The 26,544-nt window shown below is 49.1% G+C and overlaps 1 long non-coding RNA gene across 1 annotated transcript; it reads right to left on the bottom strand.

Annotated features, from left to right (window-relative positions):
* Nucleotides 1–5,202: 5,202 nt before the first annotated feature.
* Nucleotides 5,203–6,722, bottom strand: LOC131590223 (uncharacterized). The gene is made up of 3 exons (XR_009280024.1): nt 6,559–6,722; nt 6,093–6,206; nt 5,203–5,722 (listed from the first exon to the last, which is right to left on the bottom strand). It is a non-coding gene; the product is annotated as an uncharacterized LOC131590223 (long non-coding RNA).
* Between the last annotated feature and the right edge of the window lie 19,822 nt (nt 6,723–26,544).

Here is a 26,544-nt window from a genome sequence, read left to right as displayed (position 1 = left end):
GGTTGGGTAAAACCATAGGAGCTAGATGTCAGTGGACATGGAGAAAGCTGTAGAGGAGCCTGGGGAGCTCTGGGTTGGCTCCTGGTCACTCTTTCCATGCTCTGTGCAACATCCCTGAAGGGCAGACACTCCCCAGCAGCAGAGATGGCAGCTCAAGCCTCAGCAGGGCTCCGGCCCAGAGGGACAGCAATTACCTTTTGTTACTGTGCCTGGCATGGCCTCCCTTCCTGCAGAAGAGACTGCCAATGAGCCACTGCTTCCTCTGGGAAATGCTGCCTTCAGCAGAACTCTTTGGTCCTTCTCTGGAAAAAGAAAATTATACTCTTGGATCAGATGGAACCACTCCCCTTCAGGAGGCAATGCTTATCAAAGACTTAGTTAAGGATCAGGAAATCATATAAACTTTTGGGATTGGTCAGGGCCCTCCTTGGTTCAAACAGCTGCCATTTCTAATCTACCCGGACAATGGGAAATTGCCGGGGACCTCAAGGTGTGCATAGCCCATGGTGCAGTTTGGGCTCCCTGTCAGCTGATGCCAAATGCCTTCCTGCAGAGGCTGGGATGAAGCTTCAGCCAGGCCAGGCTGAGAAGCAGCCCTGCAGGCCATGAAAGCAGCAGCGGGGCAGTGAGGCTTCCATGGATCCCTTCTCTCTGTGCCGGGCACAGTGTGTCAGATGTGAGAGAAAGCCCCCAGCTAAGGGACATGGACCCACCTTGTGCTCCCTGCAGCATTTCCTTCAGCATTTGCTGCATGGTCTTGGAGTGGTACTGGGGTATCTTGGGTCCTGTGGCTTTGGTATTTCCTCTTGGAGGACCTTAGAGCAAAATAGTTCCATTTCCCAGGAATGGATCCCACAAAACCAGGGGTCAGCCTGTGGGGTCAGGAGGGACACACCACTCACCCCTGCGATGGGAGCCAGGCTTGCGGGCAGTAACCATCCCAGGAGCTGGGAAAGTTCTCCCTGCAGACACACCTGTAACTAAACAGCCACAGAAGCTTCTATCATCTCTGCACATCTGCACGGGCAGCACTGAGCTGCAGGAGCCATGAGGGGATCACCCAGGCCAAGGGCACACACGTGCACGGCTCTGTCCTGGCACCTGCAGCGATGCCGCCCTGGCCGAGCTCTGGCCTCTGAGCTGGCAGCTCTCCCAGGGGGAAAGGCCTTGACCTACCCTCACCATCTCCCAAAGCCTCAGTCATGGATTTGGGATGGGAAGCCGGATCACCTTCACCAAGAGGTTTGGCTGCAAGGAAAGGTAAGACAGAAGAGCTCCCGTGGCTCTGTAGGAGATCCTCAGGCTCCCTGGGGCCACCAAAGGAGCTGTGCCAGGCAAAGCCCCGGGGCACAGCCCTGGGCCCGGCCCCTTCCCTCACTGCTCTTCTCTGTGGTTGCACAGAGCACATGGAAGGAGACACAGGCACTGTTCACAGGAAGAAGATTGACAGCTAAATGCTCCTTCCTCCCACTGACAGCGATGCTGTGGGATCCCTCAGGGGTTTGGAAGGAAGGAGGGAAAAATTTCCTGAATCCATCAATTTGCAGACTCTTCAGGAAAATGGCACGTGAGTGTGCTCCTGACACATTAACACTGATTATTCTGTTTGGAAAAGGTACATTGAGAACTTGCCTCCAGCATCTTGCAAAGTCTTCAAACCACCATTTATCATCATTTCCAAATAATCCAAGTCATGATCCCATTCTAGAACAGAGCATAGATCAAAACCATGTGCATGGTGCACTGGAATCCCCTTTTGCCTTAGGGATCTGGGCATTGCACGGGGGTTGGGTAAGGCTGTGGGAGCCAGATGTCAATGGACATGGCCAAAGGTGCAGAGGGGCCTGGGGAGCTCTGGCCTGGCTCCTGGTCACTCTCCACCCTCTTTGCAGGCCCTGTGTCCCATCCCTGGAAGTGTGACAGAACCAGCCCAGGGCCCCTGGGGACTCTCTCCCTCCCACAGAGGAAACCCTCCCTTAAGCCCCTGGGAAAACCATCCCCAACGCTTCCCAGGGAGAAGGGAGCGCTGTCCCGGGAAAGGGAAGCCAGGCCGCGTGCTCACCTGCTCCCTGTGCTCGCTGTGGAGAAGCCTGGGCAGCCCTGTCAGGCAGGGCCACTGCCAGGAGGAGCAGGAGGAAGAGGCGCAGAGCAAAGGCCATGCTGCCTTGCCCACTGCCAGTCCTGCAGCTCTTGCTGCCACCACTGTCCTGACACCGCTGTCCCAATGTCAGCACCGCTGCTGCCGCCGCCGCTGCTGCCTCAACAGTCGTGGTCAAGGACTGACTGCTCGGTCCTCGTGGTGCTGTGCAACCATGGGGCTCTGGGACCTCTGTGACCTCAGAGCCTGCTGTCACCTCAGCCTGCTATCATCCCAGAGGCTGCTGTGACCTCATGGCTTTGGCTGTAGCCCCCGAGTGTACTCCCATCTGTACTGGTGGACTGCCCTGACTGTAAATCTTTGACTTCATCAAAGTGTCATTGCTAAACAAAACCTTGGTTTTGCCTGCTGACATTGCTGGTCAGGCAATGCATCCCAGGAGATGCTCTTGATGGTTGCCTCTTTTCCTGGGCATGGCACTGGAGGAGGTCCAGGCCCAGGTGATGCCACTGAAAGAAATGTGCCCTCAGCCCAGGGACACTCAACACGGCCCTTCACACCAGCCCCTCCTTGCCCCGCCGCTGGTCACAGCAGCCCCTGCCTGGCTCCTGCCTGCCCACACCGTGGTCAGCCCCACCTGCTCCTGGACATGGAGCTCAGCCAGGGCTGGTGCTGTGTGGGCTTTGCTGGTGGTACCAGCCGGACACTGGGGTGAGAGCTCCATCTCTTTATTGGAACAGAAGAGCTGTGCTGGGCCCTGCCCTGGCAGGAGGGACCCACCTTCAGTCCAGGCCACAGAGCAGGGCGGGTCCCTTCAGGGACACAGGGCCTTGCTTTGGGTGGTGGCAGCATCTGCACAGCAGCAAGCTGGTAATGCAGCTGTGACAGGGACATCACGTATGGGCATGGAGATGTGAAATGTGTGGTGCAGGTGTCCCTGAGGGAGGTGTTTGGCTGGACTTGTGAAGCTGCAAAGGGGCACCTGTTGAGAGAAGAGGCAGCTGTGGACCCCCAGCTGCCGCTGGCACACAGGGACCCTTCTGCACAGCAATGCTCAGAGCTGCCACGGCTTCCCATCAGCTGGAGGTCTGGCACACCCTGGCCCAGCTGGACAGCTGTTCCTTGTTATAGCTGATAAAACAATATTTTCCTTCACAGATTAAGTTTTTGCATCACAAGTATTTTGATATAGTACAACTTACACTTACTTTTAAAAGTTTTTTCTAATCTCTCAGTTTATGTATTCACTGTATAGTTCATATGAATAGAAGTGTGAAAATATATTTTAGGCCTTAGCAAAATATTAAAATGGAGACTAAAATAAGTAGTTCTTTGTAACTACCTCAGAGAATGGTGTAAAGCAATTATTCTGTTTCTTACATCTGCAGACTGGCCTCTCCAAGTGATAACAGTGACAAGAAACAGAACATAAGCATCTGGGAAGAATTTATTATCTCTATTGTCACTATGAGGCAGTGTGATCCAATAGGATAAAACTACAGGAAGAAATAAAATATATGGACCTAATTAACAGAATGTCCTGTAGACAAGTCAGAGCTTTAAACCAAACAAGAGAGTTCCTAGAACATCAAAAACTTCAAGGAATATTTGAAAAATACGTAAGATAATGAATATGCATGTAACCACAGCAATTTAACCATATGTAGGGAATAAGATTTTAAGCTACCTCAGTGCTCTTTGTTTGCCAAAAGTACCCCAGCTCTGGATTAATTCTTTGTCCTTCTTTTATTCTTTATTAAACTTAAAACTTGTAAAGTGTGGACTCTGGTTTTCACACCCTCAAGGCCCTGGCGAGCAGGGGATGGCTCTGGGCAGGGTCCCAGGCCAGGAGCAGGCCCCAGAGCAGGTCTGCCTTTCAAGGCCAATTGCGTCTCCCACTCTTTCTCCTGTCCACCTTGCTTTGCCTCTGCCCACTGCAGCAAGCACACCTGGGCCTCATTCAGGTCTCTGTGTGGGCTGGCAGTCAGCTTCTGTTGGGAATTTAAAGCTTTTCCTCTACTTTCCACAGCAAATAAGGGACCTCACCCAGCTGCACCAAACCCCAAATTTCACTCTAAAAATAACCATTTGCATTTTCCTCCATTCAAGCCCTGAAGAAAACAAACTTCACTTGCGGGAGCTGGCGGCACGGTGTCCTCCAAGACCGTTGATGAGCAGGACAATATTCCAGGGGAAGAGCAGCAAAGCCAAAGTTCACTGATGCTTAGGAAGCTTTGCAAAACCTTCCCACCTGTGGTGGTGTTGCACCCTCCTGAGCTCCTGGAGCCCTCCCTCAGCTCAGGCGCAGTTTGGACAGGAAGGGGATGGTTCAGTTTGTGCCATGTGGGGACAGGAGGAGGGAAGACTTTGCACACACTGTCACCAGGGCAGGGCTGTTTTCCTTTATGGTGCCACGCGGTAGCACGTAATCTTTGATTTCATGGGAGTGAGGGAGGTGCTGAAGGGCAACAATTCCCTGTGCTAAGGACATCTTCCACTCACACAGCAAGGCAAGGGAAGGGGAAAGTGCAATCTCTCTTTCCTGGAAGGTGTTCAGCTTTTAACAAACTACTTTTGCTGAAGATGAGCCTAGGCAATGGTGAGTTAGAGCATTTGATCAAACTCTCAGAGTATCCTCACATCTGTTTGGACACAATTTCTCTTTTTCTTTTCATTGTGAATGCTTTCTCCTGCCCCGCTGCCTCCTGCTTGGAGTTGTACGCGCAGCAGAGTCCCAGAGTTTTCTCAGCAGGCCTGTGCAGCGAGTTCTGAGCCAACGTGTGGCTCTGCTGCCATCCCAAATCTGCGCTTTCCTTGCCCAGCCTGAGCGCAAGTGGGGCATGTGCTGGGCGTGGCTGGAGATTTTCATCACCAAAATCCTCCAGCGTCATGGCATTTCCATCTGCCCATTGCTTTGGAGAGCACAAATCACAAACCACCCATCTCAGCTGATAAATGTCATTGCTTGCAGATTGCTGCAGCCGCACAGCTGAGCTACAAATACACATGAATCAATTTCAGTTGAAAAATGGCATTTATTACAAATTGCTACGCCTGCGCTGACAATACACAACTATAAAAATCTCCATTAAGTTTAAAAAAAGTCATTTATTATATTAACACAACAATGCCACATAAAAATATACAAATACCAACTAAAGTTAGCAAAAACTTAATTTATTGCTAACCTCTACAAGTCACTATAGACAAAGATCAATGAATTGTTTAACAACTTAATTTAATACAGATTACAAGCTTACAGCCCATACAGAAATACAAAAATATCAGTGCCTCCCTCTAAAGAACCCTGTACTAAGAATTCGATAGAATTATACAACTATAACACTTCATACATGTTTAAACAGAACTAAATACCTCTACATATATATACATAACAATCTACAGATGGAAATAGAGATTAAATATTACATATTTCATACAATATACATACATATAGATGTATAAAACAAAACTATTTGAAAATATACAAATGTCACTGTCCCAATCTAAATATCCATAGAACTGCATAAGAATAAATCAGCCGCCTGATCTTCAAAGCTTCTCCCTCAGTCTTCTCCTCCCATGCAGAGCAGCTCTCCTGGACAGGGACAGCAGATGGGACATCTGGGAGGCAAAGGGAACAGCGAGTCAGTCCTGGCACCTTTCCCTTGGCAGCAGCTGCACTTCCAGCAGGGAAGCGAAAATCTCCGAGCCTCCCCAGGAGGGTTGGGAAGAACAAGCAGGCCGAGCGGGCCAGCGTGTGGCGAGCGCAGGCGCGGCGGGACTGTCCCGCATCTCCCGGCAGCCCGGCACAGCTCCCGGGCCCTGCCGGCACAGCTGCCTTGCCCAAGGACAGCCCCTGTGCCGGCCGGGGCAGCAGCGCTGAGCAGCCCCAGCACGGGCAGGGGCCGCTCCTGCCCGGCCGGGCAGCGCCCACGGACAAAGCCCACGCCACCCTCAGCCCTGCCCGGCCTCACCAGCCCTGGGGCCTCACCCAGGCTCTCGCGTGGCCCCAGCACATCCCTGCTCACTGCTCTTGCTCCAGGCCTTCAGCTTCTCCCTGCTGCCTCCTGGCAGTGTCTGGATGTCCTCAAGCTCTTCAGCACAGCTGTGGTGGCAAAATTGGAGGCTCTGGAATTGGTTGCAAGGCCTGGCAGAGCTGCAGTCCCTGAGCTCTGTGTGCTCCCTCCTGGCCCCCTCCATCCCCTCAGCCCCGCCGTCCTCTCGGCAAACCCCCAGCCCCCTCTTCAGTTTCTTCGGCCTCTCCCAGGCCTCTCACCCCGCTCAGTCCCTTCTGAGCCGTTGTGTCCCCTCAGAGCCGGCACAGCCCTCAGCCCGTGCCTCTGTCACCTCAGTGCCACCATCGCCCTCTGCTCCCCCACAGCCCTCAGTGCCCCCAACACCTCAAGGTTTCCATCGTCCCTTCAGCATCAGCGCCTCCTCAGCCCCCTCAGTCTCACCGTCCTTCAGCAGCTCCTCACAGGACAGTGCCTGGGGCCACCGGCAGCTCCCACCGCTCCAGGGACAGCCAGGGCTGCAACTGCTGCTCCGCCTGGCCCGGCCCCAGCTCGGACCCAGCACAGGGGGACACAAGGGGCACAGCGGGAAAAACAAGAGATGAAAAAGGCAGCCAACAGGGAAAGAGCCAAAAACGCAGCCTAGGCCTACACAGCTCAATCTATGGACCTCTACATCTATATAGCTCTAACTAAAGAACTATGCACATTTAGAAATGGAACTGTGTGCACATCTAAATGCTACTCTCTACATATACATATGTAAATTTAAAATCTATAAATGGAACTGTATACATAAAAATGAAATCCTACCGCATCCATAACTAACTATCTATACAAACTATACAGATATATAAATAGATACGCCTATAAATACAACTATACAACTCTATCAATCTATACTTGTAACTATAGAAATAAATCAAGATAAAATAAATAAATAAATCAAGATAAAAAATCTCTAACTATATCTATAAACAGAGGGATGCCACCTGCCTGATGGTCACAGGCTCTCCCTCTGATCCTTCTTCCCACGCAGGGCAGCCCTTCTGGCAAGGTAGATCAGATGGATATTTGGGAAGGAAAGGCAACTCTCAGTCAATGCTGGCCTTTGTGTAGCTTTCCCTTTGCAAGTAAACTGTCCTGCTAGCAAAGGCTGTAAAAGATGGCCTGAAAGGCACACTCTCACTTGAGAATTTGAAGCCTGCCCTTTAAAGGGAACAGGGATCCTTCCAAGTTTTCCAGTCTTGTGAAGTTTTGAAGTACGCCAATCAATTCACAACACTCCCAGTGCAAATGGCACCCAGGAGAGCTTGAAACACAGACAGTCCCAGCTCCCACAAAGAAGCCCAGCCTTGTTCTTTCTCTGGGCTGACGCAGAGACGTCAGTCCTCACTGCAGTGGCTGAAGCTGAAGGCTGCTGTGAGCTGTGAACCAATTGGGACACGCAGCTTGCTGACACAACTGCCACCAGCTCAGCTTTATTCCCGGCTCTCTTGCCACAGCAGAGGACTCGGTGTCAGAGCCTCTGGAAAAGCATGGAGGGGCAGGGCTCGGGGAGCTTGTGCCAGTGCAGGATTGGAACTAAAGGCACCAGGAAGCACCAACCCTGCTTGAGACAAGAACTCAACTCTTCTCATCTCCCTTCCTGTCAGAGGCAGGCTCAGAGCAGCTGTCTCCCATCTCTCTAAAGCAGGCTGGGCTCACTCCTTACCAAGCTCCTCGGGCTCCTGGCAAACGTTCACACAGCTCCCGCAAGCAGGCAAAGCTCCCTCTGCTGCAGCCTCGTTCACAGCCTCCCCTCCTGAAGAGCCACGGGCAACACTAGGATTGACCTGAAAAGAAAAACACAAAGAAGAAAACACAAAGATCAACCAATAGATTCTGCAGGGATACAATCAGAGCCTGCCAGATTTCCTTCTGTGCACCAACAAATTGCTTTTAAAAACTGGTATATACGCGGGAGTTTGCAGAAGACAAAGGCTCCTCACGCTTGGCAATAAGATATGGGCAGTTCCAAAAAATCCCCCTCCCCACCTCCAGTCTGCCCTTCCTCAAGAATAAATCTACCCATGCAATGGCTCTGCATATTAAATGAAAGAAGATAAATTCTTTGGCAAAGCTGTAGAAGAAGATGCAAAAAGGCCTGTGCCAATGCAGAAACTGAACACTCCAGGCCAGTCTGGGAAGAGACAAGACTAAAGAAAAAAGGGATTCCAAAGTCCAAGAGGGAATCTGTCAAACACAAGGACTAATGGGCCCTGATTGAACTGCTCTTCAACACAGGAGGAGCCCCTGGGCTTCAAGGAGTCCTTAACCATTTCATGTCCAGCACCAACCTTGTCCTTCTCACCAATCACACAAGTCATGGGGACTCAGAACCAAGACATCTGCCCCCTGAAGACTCCACGGCTCACACACTTCATCCCTTCTTGCTAACAAGGAGCTCTGGGCCCCAGAGGCCTTCAACAGTCCAAAACACTGACTTCCCCAACACGCTCCAAGAGCTGTCAAGGCTGACAAGGCTGTTGAGCGTGGGGATGACACTCAAGCCATGGAGTGGGTGCTAAGGATGGAGTCCTGCTAGCTCCTGGCACAGGGATGTGCCCTTCCCACCACAGCCCTAAGCACAACAGTCTCCTGCAGGCTGCAGCTTTGCAGGGACTGTCTGGCAACACACATCTCTTCTTTCCACAAGGTGACTGAGCTCTGCAACATGGAGAGCAAGACTGGCCAGTTTGCCCAGCTGAGGATTTCCCAGCTGGAAACTGGACTGCAGGCAGCAGGTTCGTGAGAGGGCAAGACAGCTGCAGCTCCAGCCCATGCCCACACACAGCTCTGGGAATGCCTACACGCACAGAGGGCTCACACAGCAGCAGCAGCAGCTGCAGGAGCAGCTGCAGCCCAGCCCTTGCTTTGCCTTGGCCTTCCAGCCCAAGAGAGGCAGAGCCCACATCTGCTGCTGGCACCATCGCATGCCCGTCCCACTCTGCCTTCAGTGGCAATTCTCCAAACGCTCTTCTCTTCTTTCCCATCAAACAAAGCCTGTTAGAACCCACCAAGCTTCCACTTCCTCCCCACAAATGCCCCTGCACCAGGGATTCTTCCCAGAAAAAGGAGCATCCAACCCTGGCAAACACCTCTCATCCTCACTTAAGGGCTATCCCCCCTTTTCATTCCCTCTTCCTTAGCAAATCTTGCTTGACCAAGCAAGTCCTTCTGTGTCCATTCACAGCTGAATTCAAGAAGCATTTGCATCTCAGCCATGCAACAACATTCAGAAGCTCTCAGTCCAGCCCCTCTCATCCCTGTCCAATGGAGTTACCTGAGCAGAGGGAGACCTTTCAGGCACAGATGGTGAAAGCATCTCCTCCAGTGTCTCCAGAACAAGGTCCAGATCCAGTGGTGGCAATTCCTCTTCCCCAGGAGTACTCCATACCCAGCTTGGGGCTCTCCATGCTGCATAACCAGCACTGCCAGCTGGAGCACTGGGGACTGAAGTGCCCGGGGCGGCTGCAAGAATCCAAAAACATCAGTGAGGCTCCAAAATGAGGCTTTGGGACGCAGAGCTTTATTGCTGCCTTGGATCAAACATCACAGGAAGCGCACAGCAACCTCAACTCCAGAAAGGTATTAAAAACTTCCCAGGGAATTGGAAGAGTGAGCTCTTCCCCTTCAAAAGTATTATCCTAATCAACGTGTACATAGATTAAAGTATGGCTTGTGAAACTGATCTAGACATACACACAGACATAATCACTTTTAATCACAGCCTTTTGCATCTTCCCAGCAGCTTTGGGATTTGGCTGCTTGAGTTTCTCATCACAAGAGACCACAGAAAGTGCATTCACCCAGGAAGAGGCCAGAGGTGCAGACACACATGCTAAACTTAAACTGCGAGTTTATTCTAAAGAGCAACCATGGAGGTGAGGCCATGGTCTGCAGCTGCAACTGTTCTGGGGACTCCCAGCGTGCACTGAAATTTCATAGCATTATTTGTGGGAGAGACTGTTGGAAATGGAAAATCTGCAGCCTTAGAAAAAGCCTGGATTGATGGAGTGATGAAAGTACACAGACATTAGGTAGAGTAATTCTAAACCTATGTTCTTACAATTGCAAGTAAGAATATGCCTAGAGTAAGTAAGAAATTATATGAAGTAAAATAGTTGGAGGTATCAAGTGTAATAGTGTGATTTATAAAGTAAGTTAGAGATCTAGGAACTATAACACAAGTGTGTGTGAATACGTGACCTGTTAGCTTGTTGGTTAAAAGACAGACGCAGTGTGGCAAAATCAAGTAAAGGTGATAAGAGCTTAATAATTGAAAACAAACTTTGTGTCAACTGTCTACTGGACTAAAAAGTTATATATTGCCATGTGGAGAAGGAACTCGTAACTTCCTCGAGCTGTGGTTGACTTGTTGCCTGTAAATCTCACGCCTCGGGACTGATATCTTATTGGGCTACTTAAGCAATAAATCATCTCAAAGCACGGTGGTCCCATCCCTTGTATTTCATCTCAACAAAAGACAATCTGTAAACTCTGCAATATCCTATCAGAGTCGTAGCTTGGCTTCATCCAAAGAAAAATGGGAGTTCACCTGACACCAACCAGTTGTGGAGAAATGTTCTTTGCCTCGCCCTTTGACCTCTACACAGAGGCTGCCTGGAAAATGGCCAGAACATCCTCCAAATCTGCAGCAAGGACGGGAAAAGCAGACAGAGATTCTTTTGATATTCATGATCCTGCTTCCTAGTACCCTTGACACCTGATTCTGACAATCAAATGTACACATGACAGAGCACCGCGGCAAAATACTTCAGTCACTTTTTGTGATCTTTCTGAAAAGCCAGGGGAGAAACACATTGCGTACCTGATGGGATGTTGGCTGGCAAGTGCTGCTCTGGAGAAGTGCAGCTGCTGCTCTTTGGAGAGGCCACAGAAGTGCTTTGATGGTGCGCAGGAAATGGTGGAGTGATGAGCTGTGGCTGGACTTGAAATTTGTGTGTGCCTGGCTTGCCTGATGAAACCCCAGGTGCAGATGGAGCAAACACTTCCTTGGCACGTGCTGGGGAAGCTTCACGCCCTTGAGGATCTGGACTTGTCCTGGAAGGGCCTGCAGGTAGCTCTGAATCCTCAGGTGAGGCAGCACTGCGCTTCTGGCATGAAGGAGCTGTGCAGCAGTGAGGGAAGAAGAAAGGAAGCAAAGGGAAGGCTGGGTCACTACTGCTCCTCAGGTGTGTTTCCCTTGGCAGCAACTGTACTTGTCCCAAGGGAGACAGAAGCTCCCATCCTCCCAAGCAGGGTGAGAAGGAGAAAATTCCCTTCTCATGTTCTGAACCTTTGCAACAACCAATTCCTTGTCTACTGAGCTCTCCCGTACTTATTCATCTGTCTGAGAAAAGTGTCCCGCTGCCATTCCTCAACAGGAGGCAACTGTCAGAAACCCAGCTGCCAGCTCTTCTCCCTTCTGCTCCAAAGGTACACAAAAACTTTAGAATCACAGCCTTCCCTATCTCCCAAGCACCTTTTAGATTTGGCTGCTTGAGTTTCTCAGCACAGAAGGCCACAGAACGTGCATTCACCCAAGAAGAGCCTGGATCTTCAGGCACACACTGAGAAATTCAACTGTGAGTTTATTCTAAAAGCAACCTTGTAGGTGAGGCCATGTTCTGCAGCTGCAGCTCTTCTGAGGCACACAGAGTTCATTTCAATGGCACGGCCCGATTTGCAGGCCAGTCAGTCTGAAACATCTGCAATATCCTATCACCGTCCTAGTTGGACTTCATTCCAAGAAACAGGGGAGTTCACCTAACACTGACCACTTGTCTGTTGGGCAATATTTTTCACCCAGCCCTTGCACCTCAGCAGACAGGCTGTCTGGAAAATGCCCAGAACAACCTCCACATCTGCAGGAAGGACAGGAAGAGCAGAGAATACTTTGGCATTCACAGTCCCACTTCCTAGTACACTTAACACTGTTTTCTACGTGATTCTCACTTGAGATCTAGCCATGACAGAGGACTCAGGGAAAACACTTGAAAGGCTCAGTTGCCAGGACCTACTGGAAAAGGAAGGGTAGAAACTCTTTCCCTACCTGATGGCTCGCAGGCTGGGCTGTGCTGCTGAGAAGATGAGCAGCTGTTGCTGTGTCCAAGGGCCCTGCAAGCAGCTTCAGGGTGGATTGGAGTGAGGTGAACCATGAGCTCAGGATGGCGTTTCAGGTCCAGGCGAACCAGTGGAACCGTGAGCTTGCGGAGATTAAATCTCTGGATGAGCTCTCTTGATGGTTCCACTGGTGAAGCTCCAACAAGTCCAGAGGTGGCACAGACTTTCTTGGCAGCTGCTGAGGAAGCCTCACTCTCCTGAGCGCCTGCACTTCTCTTGGAAGGGCCTGGAGGCAGCTCTGAATCCTCAGGTGAGGCAGCATCGCGCTTCTGGCGCAAGGGAGCTGTGCAGCAGGGAGGGAAGAAGAAAGGAAGCAAAGGGAAGGCTGGATCACTACTGGTCCTCAGGTGTGTTTCCCTTGGCAGCAACTGTGCTTTTGTCAGGGAAGACAAAAGCTCACCTCCTCCCAAAACAGGGTGAGAAAGAAAAATATCACCACATGTCTTGGGGGGTTTGATGCCTATAGAACTTCAGTCAAACTTACAAGCTGCTTCTACAGGTTGAGTTATAAGATATCAATATAACCTGATAGATCTGTATCACCAGATACCAATAGAACCAGAATCAAAACTTCATTTATTCTATTTATCTATTTAACCTGATATAGACGTCTTTCTATGCATTGTAGTGCCTAGTATATGGTTAACTGGTTGCTCAGAGCTGGAGACCCGGGAAAAAAAAATGAAAATCTCACCAAGTGGTCAGTTTCAGAGATAGGGAAGTATAGTACGAATGAAAAATTAGCAAACGTCAAGCCAATTAGCCAAAAGATAAAGAAATTAGACTGGTTAGGACCAGACAGACCAGGGAACACCATAGCTGTGCATGCTCTAAAGACAAATTTGAAAAGTTCAGATGCAAAGACGACTTTGGAAGCCTTCATCAAAGACCCCCAACTACCCCCAAACTGGGGAGACGCAAGCACAGTGAAAAAGAACTATCTATAGCCATGAGATTATACTATGTAAATTAATTCCAGAGTGTATAATATACTGTGTCTATTACTTCCATATGTTATAATGACATAGTAACACCAAGCAATAATAACTAAATATACTACAGCAATTGACAAAGGTGGATGAATTAGGAGGAGAAATCCTCCTCACCTCCAGCACTGAAATAAACAACTCTACACACACGGCTCTATGGGATTTTATTCACTTTGCAACAACCAGCTCCCTGTCTACTGAGCTCTCCCCTATCCCTTCAACCCTTGGCAGGAGGCAGCTGCCAGAAACCCAAATGCAGCCCGGCACAGCTCCCGGGCCCAGGAGCTCGGGGCGGTCGCGGTGAAATCTGCTGTTTCTATAGTGCAGCCAGCCCCCAGCATCGCCCGGCACAGCCGCCACAGCCCGGGCCGGCACTTGGTGGAAGCCGCAGCGGCCGAACCGGCACAGGAAGCTGCAGAACTTCAGAGCTGCGTGGCTCTGAAAGTGTGTGGGGCTGGCCCCTGGTCGCCGCCCAGGCTGAGCAGCTCCCGCTCGAAGAGGGAGCGGTCGATGAGCAGCCCCTGGGTCTCGACCAATACGCCCAAGCCCTCGGCTCACCCGCACTCCCGGAGACCGCCCCGAGCGTCCCAGGGCCGCCCAACGAGCAGCGGCAGCCACGGTGCAGGGCCGGGCCGGCTGCCGGCCGAGCGGGCCAGCGTGTGGCGAGCGCAGGCACGGCGGGACTGTCCCACAGCCCCCGGCAGCCCGGCACAGCTCCCGGGCCCTGCCGGAACAGCAGCCTTGCCCAGCATGGGCAGGGGCCGCTCCTGCCCGGCCGGGCAGCGCCCACGGACAAAGCCCACGCCTCCCTCCGCGCCCGCAGCTCCCACCCCGTCTCACCGGCTCTGGGCGGCTGCCCGGTGGGGAAGGCAGGCAGCGACCGGTCCGTGGAGGGCCCCTGGAGGCGGCTGGGCTGGCGGCTACGCACCTCCAGCCCCGCGGCCAGTCTCTGCCTGTTGGCCCTGGTCCGGCGTTTGATGCGGAGCAGGAGCTCGGGGCGATCGCGGCGGAAGTTTGGGTTCATAAAGTGGAGCCACGCCCCGGCATCGCCCGGCACAGCTGAGCCAAGCCATGACGGCAGCTTTTGGAAGCCGTACAAGTTGAGCTGGCGCACGAAACTGCCAAAGTGCGTGGCTTTGAAGCAGTCCGGGGCCGCCCCCGCCCCCTGGCCGCCCCCTCCGTGGGCACCGCCCGGGCTGAGCAGCTCCCGCTCGAAGAGGAAGCGGTCGATGAGCAAGCCCTGGGCCTGGCTGTCCCAGCGCACGGAGCGGACGCGGGGGCTGTTCACCAGGCCCCACAGCTTGGCGGGGAAGGTGCTGGCATTGATTCCGGCGGGCAGCGGCAGCTCCTCCATGGCCCCGATCTGTCTCCGACTGTCGCCGCAACGGCCGCGGCGCAACGGCCTGAGGGGGGCGCTGCGTTCGGCCCCGCGCGCGCCCGGCGCGGCCCCGGCGCGGGCCGGACTCGGCGAGGACGAGCGGGGCCTGAGGGGAGATAAGGCCAGGGAAGAGGAGGTGAAAAATGCATGGGGGAAATGATAAATGACATAGGAATTCCACTAATTGACAAAGATTGTTACTGCAATAAATGGAATTGATTTTTGCTAACTAAATTGGAACTGTTATTCGAGTTATTTTTAGAAACAATTGTCAGGAAAATTCATCCATAAACGCCAGAGGTTTATGTCCAAAAAGGAGACAGAGGAGTCCTTTTTTCTTTATTCAAATAACGAGAGAGGCCATGGGGCATTCCCCTGGGGTCTCTCAAATTTTTGGAGGGTGCAGCCTCCTTTTTATCCTAATTCCTGGCCGCTTGTCCCTTCTCTCTTTCCCCACAGGCTGAGGTACTTGACAGGTACAGACTGCCCGGAACACCTGATACCTGCGATACCTTCCCCCCACCCACAATGCATAATCCCTTCTTAATTCTTTACTTTTATGGAATTCATAGTGTTCTTTCAGTGCCTCTTTGATCTTTTAGTGGAATCCATCCCATTGTTTCTGTTGTCTCTCACTGAGAGCTGCTTCTTATCTGTCTCGTTAGGGACTTTTGGATTAGGTTCTTTTTCCCTTTGAACTGAAGATTGATGAGAGCGTGGCTATTTTCTCTTTTTCGGTCTCAGTTGTTTATTTTTTTCTTATGAGCATTAGAAGGTACAAGGAGCTATGTGCACTATGATAGAAAAGGGTAAAATGGCTAACAAAGATCCTCTTTTAAATGGGTAAAAGGTAAAGGTCTTTTTAAAGACATGCTCATGAATTTCATGTCATATGAAATTCAGTGTTTCTTTGAATCCTAGAACTAAGTATTAGAAACAAGGGCACACACTCTGTATCTCAGACTCCAACAAGTCCTAAGTTTGTTCCATACCCACCAATTCACTTTGTCTGCTTCCATTCTACTACTGCTTGCAGTGTTCCATACTTCTGGATCTGTTTCATTTTCAGAGCCTTCCCACTTAATGCACCAAGGGGTATCTGCCATCTATTGGAATTTCTGAAGCACGCTCACTGACCATGCACTGTCCCAAGCTTCAGCCCGATTTTTCTTTCCTGTCTTTCATACTTCCATTTTGACACTGGAATCTTTTCTTTAATAACCTTTGCTATCTTTTCATAACACTATCCATAATTCCCTAATCTCCCATACCAGCCTAGTTTTGGTTCATCCTTTCCTCCATTTTCATGACAATCCCATAGAGATGAATACTTTGGCTTCACAGCATTTTCAAACACTGTCTTCTTTTGGTACTCGTAATCTATTTGCAATACACAGCTCACATTTTCATTTTTATTCTTTTGTATTTCAGGTAATTTTGATGTTATAATTCCCCAACTTATTGGGTCTCCTGCTGCCTTTGGTATTGGCAGACAGGCAGTTATTTTGCTGGTGTTTTGCATGTTGGCAAAATCTTTAAATAATCCAATCACCACATTTTCTGCCTGGATTGTATTAGAGACTTTTCTCACTTGTGTTTCTGGCTGCAGCCCCACATCCCTCTTCATTCTAAAATGAAGAGTTGTCAGCTGATCCTTTTGCATTTCACATCTCAAGGTAACATTGATTCCAACTGATGGCACTAAAGGCCATAAAATAATCACCATTACAGTCACTAGCAACCTAGACATTTGAAACAATCAAACCCGCTTTATCTGCAGCTCTGTTGGCCCTACAGATTGTGCAGTGCACAGTGCAGGGGAAACCTTCTTCACTCTGGTGTAATGTATGCAGGGATCCAGTCCAGCTCCTTTGACTGCTGTCAAGGTAGTTAACAGTACCTGATAGGGTCCAGTCCACCTTTCTTTTAATGGTTCTTCCTTCCAGCTTTTACCGTACACTTCATCTCCCGGGGGGATGTCATGAACTGGATTCTCAAGAGTCAGCGGCCTATTCCACACAAGGGTGCTCCAAAGTCGAGCTCGAGCTTTTCCAAGAGACAGAACATAATTCTACACCTCTTGCTTCCCTGTAACATGTACATTTGGATTAGGTTCAGGGGATTCCTATGGTTTCCCATACAATATCTCATAAGGACTGACTGACATCCCGTTTCTAGGCTTTATCTGAATCCTCAGCAGTGCTATTGGTAAAGCTTGTGGCCACTGCAGTTTAGCTTCTTGGCATATTTTGCTGATTTGCCTCTTCAAGGTCTGATTCATCCTCTCTACCTGTCCACTGGATTGGGGTCTCCATGGTGTATGGAGATCCCAAGCTATTCCCAGCAACCTACTCACCTCTCCCACTACTGTGGCTATGAAATGTGGGCCCTTATCTGATGATATTCCCAGAGGCACCCCAAATCTTGGAATGATTTCTTGCAGTAACCACTTGACTGTCTCCTTTGCTTGATTTGTGCAACAGGGAAGAGCTTCTGGCCATCCTGAAAATGTGTCAGCCCTTACCAATAGATATTTATATCCTCGAGTTCTTGGTAATTCTACAAAATCTTCTTGCCAATAATCTCCTGGTTCTACTCTTACCCCAATTTTCCCCAGTTGTTCCTGTTGTGTAGCCACTGGATTGTTCTTCAAGCAAGTTTCACATTTTGACATTGCCGATTTTGCCATTGTTAACATCTGTACTGAAATTAAATTTAGTTTGAACAATTTCACCAATGCCTCTGCACCCTAATGACATTCGTTATGTTTAATTTGTAGAACTTCTCTCATTATCAAGGGGGGTACCACTACTTGTCCCTGTGTAATCACCTACCACCCTTCTGAATTCTTCTGTGCATTCAGTGAGCGTCCCAATTTCTCATCCTCTATTGAATATTTTGGTTCTGGAGGTAAATTGAATTGAGATACATTAGTTTTTAATGGTGAGCTTTGCAGTGCATGATTGCTACTTGTTCAGGCTTTTGTACTGCTTTTATTAATTGCAGGACTGCATCTTGATGTTTAATGTGTGTGCCTTGAGAAGACAGCAGTCCTCTTTCTTTCCACAGTGCCCCATGTACATGCACCACTCCAAAAGCATATTTTGAATCAGTCCAGATATTTACTTTCTTCCCTTCACTCAGCTCTAATGCCCTGGTTAAAGCAGCCAGTTCTGCTCGTTGGGCAGATGTGTTTGCTGGCAAGGCTTTGCCTCCACCACTGCACCTGTTGTTGTTACTGCATATCCAGGGTATCTGGTCCTGTTCTCCACAAAACTGCTTCCATCTGTCAACAGCTCCCAGTCTGCCTGTTCCAGTGGGACATCTTTCAGCTCTAGCTGAACTGGTGTGTTCTATCACTTCCACACAATCGTGTTCCAATGGGCCTTCTTCACTTGTGGTACCTAGGAACAAAGCTGGATTCAAGAGGTCAGTTGTCTTTAGTGTGACATCATCCTGCTCAGTCAGGATTACCTGGAATTTCATCATCTTGCTTGGAGATAGCCAATGGCTCCCCTTTTGTTCTAAAACAGTGGTCACCATGTGTGGCACATAGACATCTATGTGTCTACCCATCGTGAGTTTCCTAGTTTCTTGTGTCAGCATCACGGTGGCTGCAACTGCCCACAGGCATGAAGGCCATCCAGCACTCACGTGGTCAAGTTGTTTGGAGAAGTAGCTTACCAGCCTTTTCCAGCTTCCCAAACCTTGGGTCAGCACTCCCAGTGCTGGGTGTGATCTTTCATGCACAAACAGCTGAAAATCTTTGGATAGGTCAGGCAATCCTAATGCTGGAGCTGTTGTCAATGCCTCCTTCAGTTTGAGGAAGGTCTCCTTCTGTGGTTTGCCCCAGGTAAATGGCTGTGTCTTGTGGGCTTCATTCAGGGGTTTTGCAATTAGTCCATAGTCCATGATCCACAGGCGGCACCATCTGGCCATCCCGAGGAAGACTCGCAGCTCATGCAGGTTCTGGGGTTCTGGAATAGCACAAATAGCTTGAATATGATCAGTACCCAGCTTACGTTGCCCTTGTGAGATTTCACATCTCAGGTAAATCACAGTTTGTTGGGCAATTTGTGCCTTCTCTTTAGACACCTTATATCCACCCATTCCCAGCTGATTTAAAATTTCAATTGTTACCTTTATGCAGGTTGTCTTTTCCTCTGTAGCTATCAGTATATCATCAACATACTGTCACAGCAGGTATTGCTCCCTCGGAACTTGCCCATTCTCGGTGGAAATCTCCAGATCTTTAACCAGCTGGCTTCCAAATAGGGTTGGACTGTTCTTGTATCCTTGTGGGAGTCGTGTCCAGGTGAGCTGGGTTTTCCTTCCATTGTCTGGATTTTCCCATTCAAAGGCAAACAGTTTCCTACTTTCTTTGTCAAGGGGTGGGTATGCAGAAAAAGTCATCTTTTAAATCAATTACAGTAAACCATTTCTATTTCTCTTTCATGGATGTTAACAATGTGCAAGGATTAGCTAGCACTGGGTAAATATCTTTAGTTATTCCATTTATTGCTCTCAAATCCTGTACTAGTCTGTACTCACCATTTGGTTTCTTTACTGGAAATACTATTTCCAGTCTATTAAATTCTGATTCATATTCTTCTAGAATTTGGTACTTCAAAAATTTATCAATAATCTTCACTATTCTTTGTCGTGCTTCTGTCTTTATGGGATACTCTTTAACCTGCACAGCTTTTGCCCCTTCTTTTAATTCCACATGTACTGGTGGTGCCAATTTAGATTTTCCTGGTATGTCTGTTTCCCATACAGAGGGAATTACTGCATCCTCTACTTCCCAAGGGATGGTAAGGACTAGTTTTTCTTTTATCATTAAAATTTGTCCTGTCTTCGATTCAGGTATTTTCATTAAAAGTTCCCCGTTCTCAAAAGTTATGACTGCATCAAGTTTTGCTAATAAATCTCCTCCTACAAAGTGGAATTGGGCACTCAGGCATATATAAAAATTCATATGTTGAAACTTTGTTTCCAAAACACAAATCCAGGGGTTGCAGGAATGTCCAATTCTCCTCCTTCCCTGTGGCTCCAGCTATTGTTACTGTTTTGTCTCCAATTTGCCCTTTTAGAACATTTAGCACAGAATATGTAGCTCCCCTATCCACCAGAAATTTTACTTCTTTATCTCCCAATTGTAGAGTTACTAAAGGTTCTTGTGTTGTTTTTTGTTCCGATTCTAGTCAGCTGCTGTACTACCCCAGCCCCATTAATTTCAAAGTGTCTTGATTCTGGTTGAACTGATTGCCCTGGTTAAACCGATTCGGGCATTCATTTTTCCAGTGCCCCTCTTGTCTACAATAAGCACATTGATTTAACCCTAATCTTGGCAAAACCCATCTCCCCTGTCCTCTGCCAAGTCTGCCCCTCCTCAGTCCACGACCACCTCTACCATGTCCTCTGAAACCTGGATTCTCTCTTCCTTGGATCACTGCCAAAAGATTTTGCTGCTGTTTTTTACTAGATTCTTTTTCTCTCTTTTTGTATACTTTCCAAGCCACTTCAAGAAATTTATTCAAATTTCTTAATTCCTCTCCTTCTAATTTCTGCAATTTTCTCCTAATATCATTTTGCAACTGCCTAAGAGAAATGAACGCAAGCTCAACTTTCGCTTGTTCTGTTTCTAGTTGAAGATCTGTGTACTATCTCACTGCCTTCTTAAGCCTTTCCAAAAATGCAGCAAAGGATTCTTTCTTTCTCTGTCTTACCTCATACAATTTAGACCAATTCATAGCCTTAGGTATAGCATTCCCAACCACTCCTGATATCTCTTCAGCCTCCGCATGTCCCCAAAGGCATTTGGATCCCACCCTGGATCCTTGGTCAGAAAGTTCTCATCTAAAGTCCCCATCACCACCCCAATTCTGAGATCTTCTCTCACCTTCTCCTTGGCTGCTCTAAGCACCATCTCTTTCTCAGTAGAGTCCATTAAATTCTCCAATATTACTTGTATATCTTCTCAATCTGCATTCTGAGTTTTCATAATCATTTTTACCACCCCTGCTACTTTATCAGGATTTTCTCTATAAGTTCCAGCTGATTGTTTCCAAATTATCAAGTCTGCAAGGGAGAAAGGCACTTTTACAAACACTGGCCCCTCTACTCCTACTCCTTGTCTCAAGGGGGCAATCACAGTCCGCCTTTGTCTGCCCAAATCTTTTCCCGTTCTACCCAGAACTGGAGCAAGCTTTGACCGAGTCCGATGGGACACCGGTGTCACTGATTTATTATCACCACCCCCACTACTGCTATCCTCCTCCCCAGAATTTTTCACATTTCCTTGTATCACAGTTAGATCTTGATCATCTCCCAGAGAAGAAGGATCAGGTGAAGGCGGTAGAGGAGGATAAAGAGGGAAAGGTGAAGTGGGGTTAGGCGAGATAGGGTTGGGTGAAATAGGATTAGATGAAGTGGGGGCAGACAAAACAGAATCAGGTTCTTTTGTTTGTGCTAGAGCCACTTGTAAATCAATATCCATCTCTTTCCCCTGACGCAAACTTTCTTTTAATGCCAAGTGCTCTAAACAACTTTTCCTTTTACACAAACCTCACATTTATCACTCACACATGCCTTAACTGCCATTAATCCACACTCAGCCTGCCATTCTGGCTTGTCTCTCAAACAGAAAAACAAATCTACATATAGAACTTCTTCCTATTTTCCCTCTCGCTTACAGAACAACATCAACTGTAAAATGGTGTTATACTGCAAAGATCCATTTCTTGGACACTTTTCCCCACTGTCCAGATCATATCCTGGTCACCATGTATTACAATAATCAATCAACTTTACGTAAATCTTGCCCAAAGTTACCCTGTTTCCAATGTGCCAATAAGCACCCCAAAGGAGAAGTACGTGCTATAGGGGCATTGCCACCTCAAATCCCTTTAAGCTTCTCCATGTTACAGTTACAATACACCACACACCACTGATGCTGAACCTGCAACGCTTTCACTTCTGTTGTCTGACAGACGGCGCCTGGGCAATACCAGGAATTCCTCCAGCCCAACCGTGCAGAGATTTCGCTGTGTCTTATTGGCAGGCACCAGACCAGACTGAAAAGCACCTTACCTCTCTCAGAGGGACGTTGTGAGCAGAGGAGACGGTCACGGCCGGATGGGCTCCCCGAGAATCCCTCGGTGCCGGCTGGAGCGTGATCGGGTCATGAACTCGCTCAGCAGCACTCACAGGGTCCCATCTGGGTCACCAAAATGTCAGCGTTCAGGAACACACATAATCACAGATTGATTATATACAGGTGCTTTATTGAAGCGTGTGGGAACTAGGGGTATCAGCAACCCAAATCTAGCTCCATTGTCTTTGTCCAAAGTGCACATATTTCTAGAATTTCAGCTGTAGCAGTAATCACTATAACAACCTTATCAATATTGCTTCATTAATATTGCATCATTAACTTCATCGATATTGCTTCCTGAGAGTTAGCTCATCCTTGTACGAACATGTACAAATCTTATCTCTGGGTGGGTATCTTGGAGACCCCAAGCACGAGTTCCTGTTACCGTAAACATTTCAGCTTGCTAGACCATCCCTAATACCAAACATTCTTGTGGCCTAATTCTACATGATTTTCAGAAACATTATTCAGAGACATTTAACCCCATAGTAACAGAAGGACCAAGGATCCACTGTGACACTGCAGGGCCCAAAGAACCAAGGATCCATTGTGACTCCACGGAGTGTCATAGAACCGTGGAGACCATTGTGACACTCCAGGGCCTCATGGAACCATTCTGACACCAAGCTGGGTGGGAGTGTGGATGTGCTGGAGGGCAGGAGGGCTCTGCAGAGGGACCTGGACAGGCTGGATCCAGGGCCCAAAGCCAACAAGGTGAGGTTTAACAAGACCAAGTGCCGGCTCCTGCACTTTGGCCACAACAAGGCCTGCAGTGCTCCAGGCTGGGGCCAGAGTGGCTGGACAGCGACCAGGCAGAAAGGGAGCTGGGGCACTGATGGACAGCAGGCTGGACATGAGCCAGCAGTGTGCCCAGGTGGCCAAGAAGGCCAATGGCCCCTGGCCTGGATCAGGAATGGTGTGGCCAGCAGCAGCTGGGCAGGGATTCTTCCCCTGTGCTGGGCACTGCTGAGGCCACACCTCGAGTGCTGTGTCCAGTCCTGGGCCCCCAATTGAGGAAGACCATGGAGGGGCTGGAGCGTGTCCAGAGAAGGGCAACAAGGCTGGTGAGGGGTCTGGAGCACAAGTCCTGTGAGGAGTGGCTGAGTGTGGTGGGTTTTAGCTCCAGCTAAAATCACCAGAGTACTTCCTTCTGTCTTACTGGGAGATATGGATTAGGAGAAGGGCAAAACAGGCTTAAAACTTAAAAGGAATAAAAAACTTTATGATCAGGACTACAAGAATAAAAAGCAAGCATAAAAGCTTTAGAAACCTTTCCTCCTCCCCCCGCAACCAGCTTTTCCTTTCCGGTGACACAGCAGATACAAAACCTGGGATGTTAAAGCAGTGCCAACTATACAATAGTCTTTTCATCAGTCTGTGCAGGGAGAGGAGTTTTCTCTTGTCATGCCATGGAGAGTTCTCCACAAGAAACAGGTTTCTCATCAATTTTCATTTCTATGAATGGCAGTCACCCAGGCACAAACTCTGCCCTCTCCTCCCATTTCCACACCACTCAGAGGTGTGTTCATGGGCCATGAGCTAAGGGGTATATTTTAAGGATGAGTTATTCAAAGGCAAAGGTTCTCTTCATCTCTGAGAATAGAGGTTTTCTTGTTCTCTCCCTGGGGGCAAAGGGTCTTCATCAGCTCTCATCTCCCTCTCTCTCTGTTCAAGCTCTCATGGGATCACAGCTACTCCACCATCTGCTTGGCTTCATCAATGGATACCTTTGCCCAGATCTACAGCTTGAATACTTCAATTCCCCAATACTCTTTCATGAATTAAAGGAGTTATTTTTCAGAACATTATTATTCATCTCCATGGTCCTGCCAAAAGAATATTTCAGCTTATTAGAGCACCTCCTCATTCTCCTTCCATCTGAGGCTTGATTCCTTCTTTTACTGACCTTGATGTTTCATGTTGTCTTTTTACGTGTCACTTGGTTCTTTTCTTTTCCTGGAGAGAGGATTAAAGTCTGCAGGTCTCCTCTGTGTAGTGGAAGGGTTAAATCTGTCCCAAGCCATGGCAGGCAGTGGTGGTGTGGGATTTCAGGTGTGGCTGGTGCCAGCTCTCAGGAGCTGTCTGTGCGGGCCGGGGGGCAGGGGGGGTGTTGGCGAGTGTCATCAGCCGTGGCCTGGCCCAGCCTGGGGGCCGGGGGCTCCCCTGGGAAGGGCTTTGGCCACCCCGCTGGAACGGGACCCGGAGGGCTTCCCGGGAAAGCCAGCACCGCAGCAGAGCCTGGCCTGGCCTGGGGGGGATCCCGCAGTCTCCATCTCCCCCCGGGAGCAGCTGGGGTCCGGCCCAGCCCCCCCCAGGCCGCACAGGCCACGGGGGAGCGGGGCCAGCCACACCAGAGCTCTGCTGCCTTTCAAGGCTGCAAAGAAAGAGACCAGTTCCTGGGCTTGGCTTTTTAAAAGGTGCCATTCACAAAGGTGAAGTTACTTTGCAGTGCTGCAGAATGCTGTCAGTTGTCAGAACTGGCCAGCTATTGGCTTGATCTCAAGCACAGAAGGAACTCCCCACAGCCTCTCTCAGAGGAATCACTTCTGTGGCTGTTTCCCACTTCTTTCCCTAAATGCTAAACTACCACACCCTTTGACCATAACATAATTCTCATAATTAATAGGCATCAAAGCCTTATTTAAAACAAAGTAAGTTACTCCAGTATCAACCAAAAATTATTTTTATTTTTTTTTTCCCCAGTTTCATTTTTATAACCAGGGGGTCTTTTGTGGTGGACTCCCCGGTTCCCCTTCAGTGTTCTTGTGGATGTGCAACTGCAACCACCCCTTCTTTCCCTTGTTTCTTTTGGACATCTCGCTTCCACTTTGGACACTCATTTTTCCAGTGGCCAAATTCTCCACAGTTCGTACATTGGTCTCTACCCAGTCGAGACAGGCCTTGTTTGGGTGGTTCTTGTCCCTGCTTTCCTTTCCCTTTTCCTTCCTCCTGTACCACTGCTACTAGCTTCTCCATTTCTTGCTTATATCCCTCTTCTCAATTGCTGAAAACTCTCCATGCCTCTTCCAATAAGGCTTCTAAGTTTCACCCATCTGCCCCCCAAAGCTTTTGGAGTTTACCCCTTATGTCCCCCGTGGATTGTTCTAGAAATAGATTAACTAGCTGCTGTATTCCTACTTCAGAGCCCGGCTCCAGTGGTGTGTGTCTGTGCATCGCGTCCTTCCAAGGATCTGGGAATTCCGAGGGAGATTCCGAGGGACCTTGTTTGATTGCATGTAAGGCTGCCCAGTTCATGGTTTTAGGTCCAGCCCTCTCCACTCCCTTCACTCTCCACTCCTGGGAGCTTTCTGACTTTCTCCTTCCACTCAACTGATTTGGATCCCATTGTGGGTCCTGTAAAGTATTCTTTTCCATCCATTTGTAATGTTTTATAATGGTCCTTTGCCAGGTCCCCTGCTGCTTTTAGAACCAATTGTTTCTCAGGTTTGGTAAATGCATCTAATAACAATTGTGTGTCACTTCAATCTGGGTTATGTTGTTTGACTATATATCGTAAACATTTGGCAGTGTTTACTGGGTCACTTTGATAATTCTTTGTGATCTTTTCTCACACCTTTCTGTCGGGAGGAGAAAAGGGTTCCTTAACTACCATTGTCCCTTCTGGTCCTATTGCTTTCCACAAGGGTGCCTGTAGTACCTGCTTTCTGCTCCGGGATGCAATCGGGCTACCTGGGGGTGTTGGGGCTGATGCCCCCTTAAAGCTGTCGGGAGGAGGTGGAGGGGAAATGGAGCTTCCAGGTCTGGAGGGGGCAGAGGGGCAGATGGAGCTTCCAAGTGCACCTCTTCCTCCTCCTGCCTCCTAAAGGGAGGGCTGATTAAATTAGTACAGTTCTGTTCTTGCTGGGCTGCTGCTGGATAGGCCTTACTCAGCCTGATGCACCTCTGGCCGAGGCTGCAGCTCCAACAGCACCGTTTGAGCTTCCCTTTGTTGGCCTGATTTTCTTTTTCAAGGGCCAACACCAAAGGATCAGAGGGGCTTTGATCCCACAGTCCCTCTGCCTTTCAGGGTTATTCCAGAGGGAGAAATACATATCACAACCCGAAAACTCATCCCCCTTCCCCTGGTGTCTAAGGAAAAGCATGAACTGCAGCAGGGTGTTGTACTCTGCTGTGCTACTGGGGGCCACCTTGCACCGTCATCCAGGCGATCCAACGGCCACCAGTGAGAACAATATTTTATTCAACTCTTTTTGTTCTCAGTGCCCCCAGTGCTTGAGATTTCTTTCCAATGTGCTAAGACACATCCCAGTGGGCTGGCTCTCGGTACCTCTTTGCTCTGTCCTGCCCCCATTATCTTCTCCTTCTCGTCTTATCCCATTTCCACCTAAATTTTTCCTCACAATTTCTCACACTTTTTTCCCACTCTTTTTTGTGCACAACCCGAGTCTGAGGCACAAAATGGGTCCTTCCACACACAGGCTTTAAGATCTCAGGCTCACGACCAACCTGTCCTCGCTCACACTGCGGGCACCCCCTCGGCTGTTGGGCAGAAGAGCAGTGCCAGCGTGGTGCACAAACCTTACACTGGAATAATACCCACGCAAAATGTTGTCCCTGTTGTGAGTGAAACACCCCAATAGCACAAATACACACTATTCCTGGCATCCCTTCTGTCCCTTCTGGGATTTCCAGATCTTTAGGAGAGGGCTGTTCCCAATCCAAAGCTGTGATCTTTCCAGCAGAAGTTTGATAAACACCCTCTAATAACACCCGCTCGT

Source organism: Poecile atricapillus, chromosome 32 (assembly GCF_030490865.1).
Source record: "Poecile atricapillus isolate bPoeAtr1 chromosome 32, bPoeAtr1.hap1, whole genome shotgun sequence".
Lineage (NCBI taxonomy): Eukaryota > Metazoa > Chordata > Aves > Passeriformes > Paridae > Poecile > Poecile atricapillus.
This window is presented reverse-complemented; position numbering and strand designations above follow the sequence as displayed.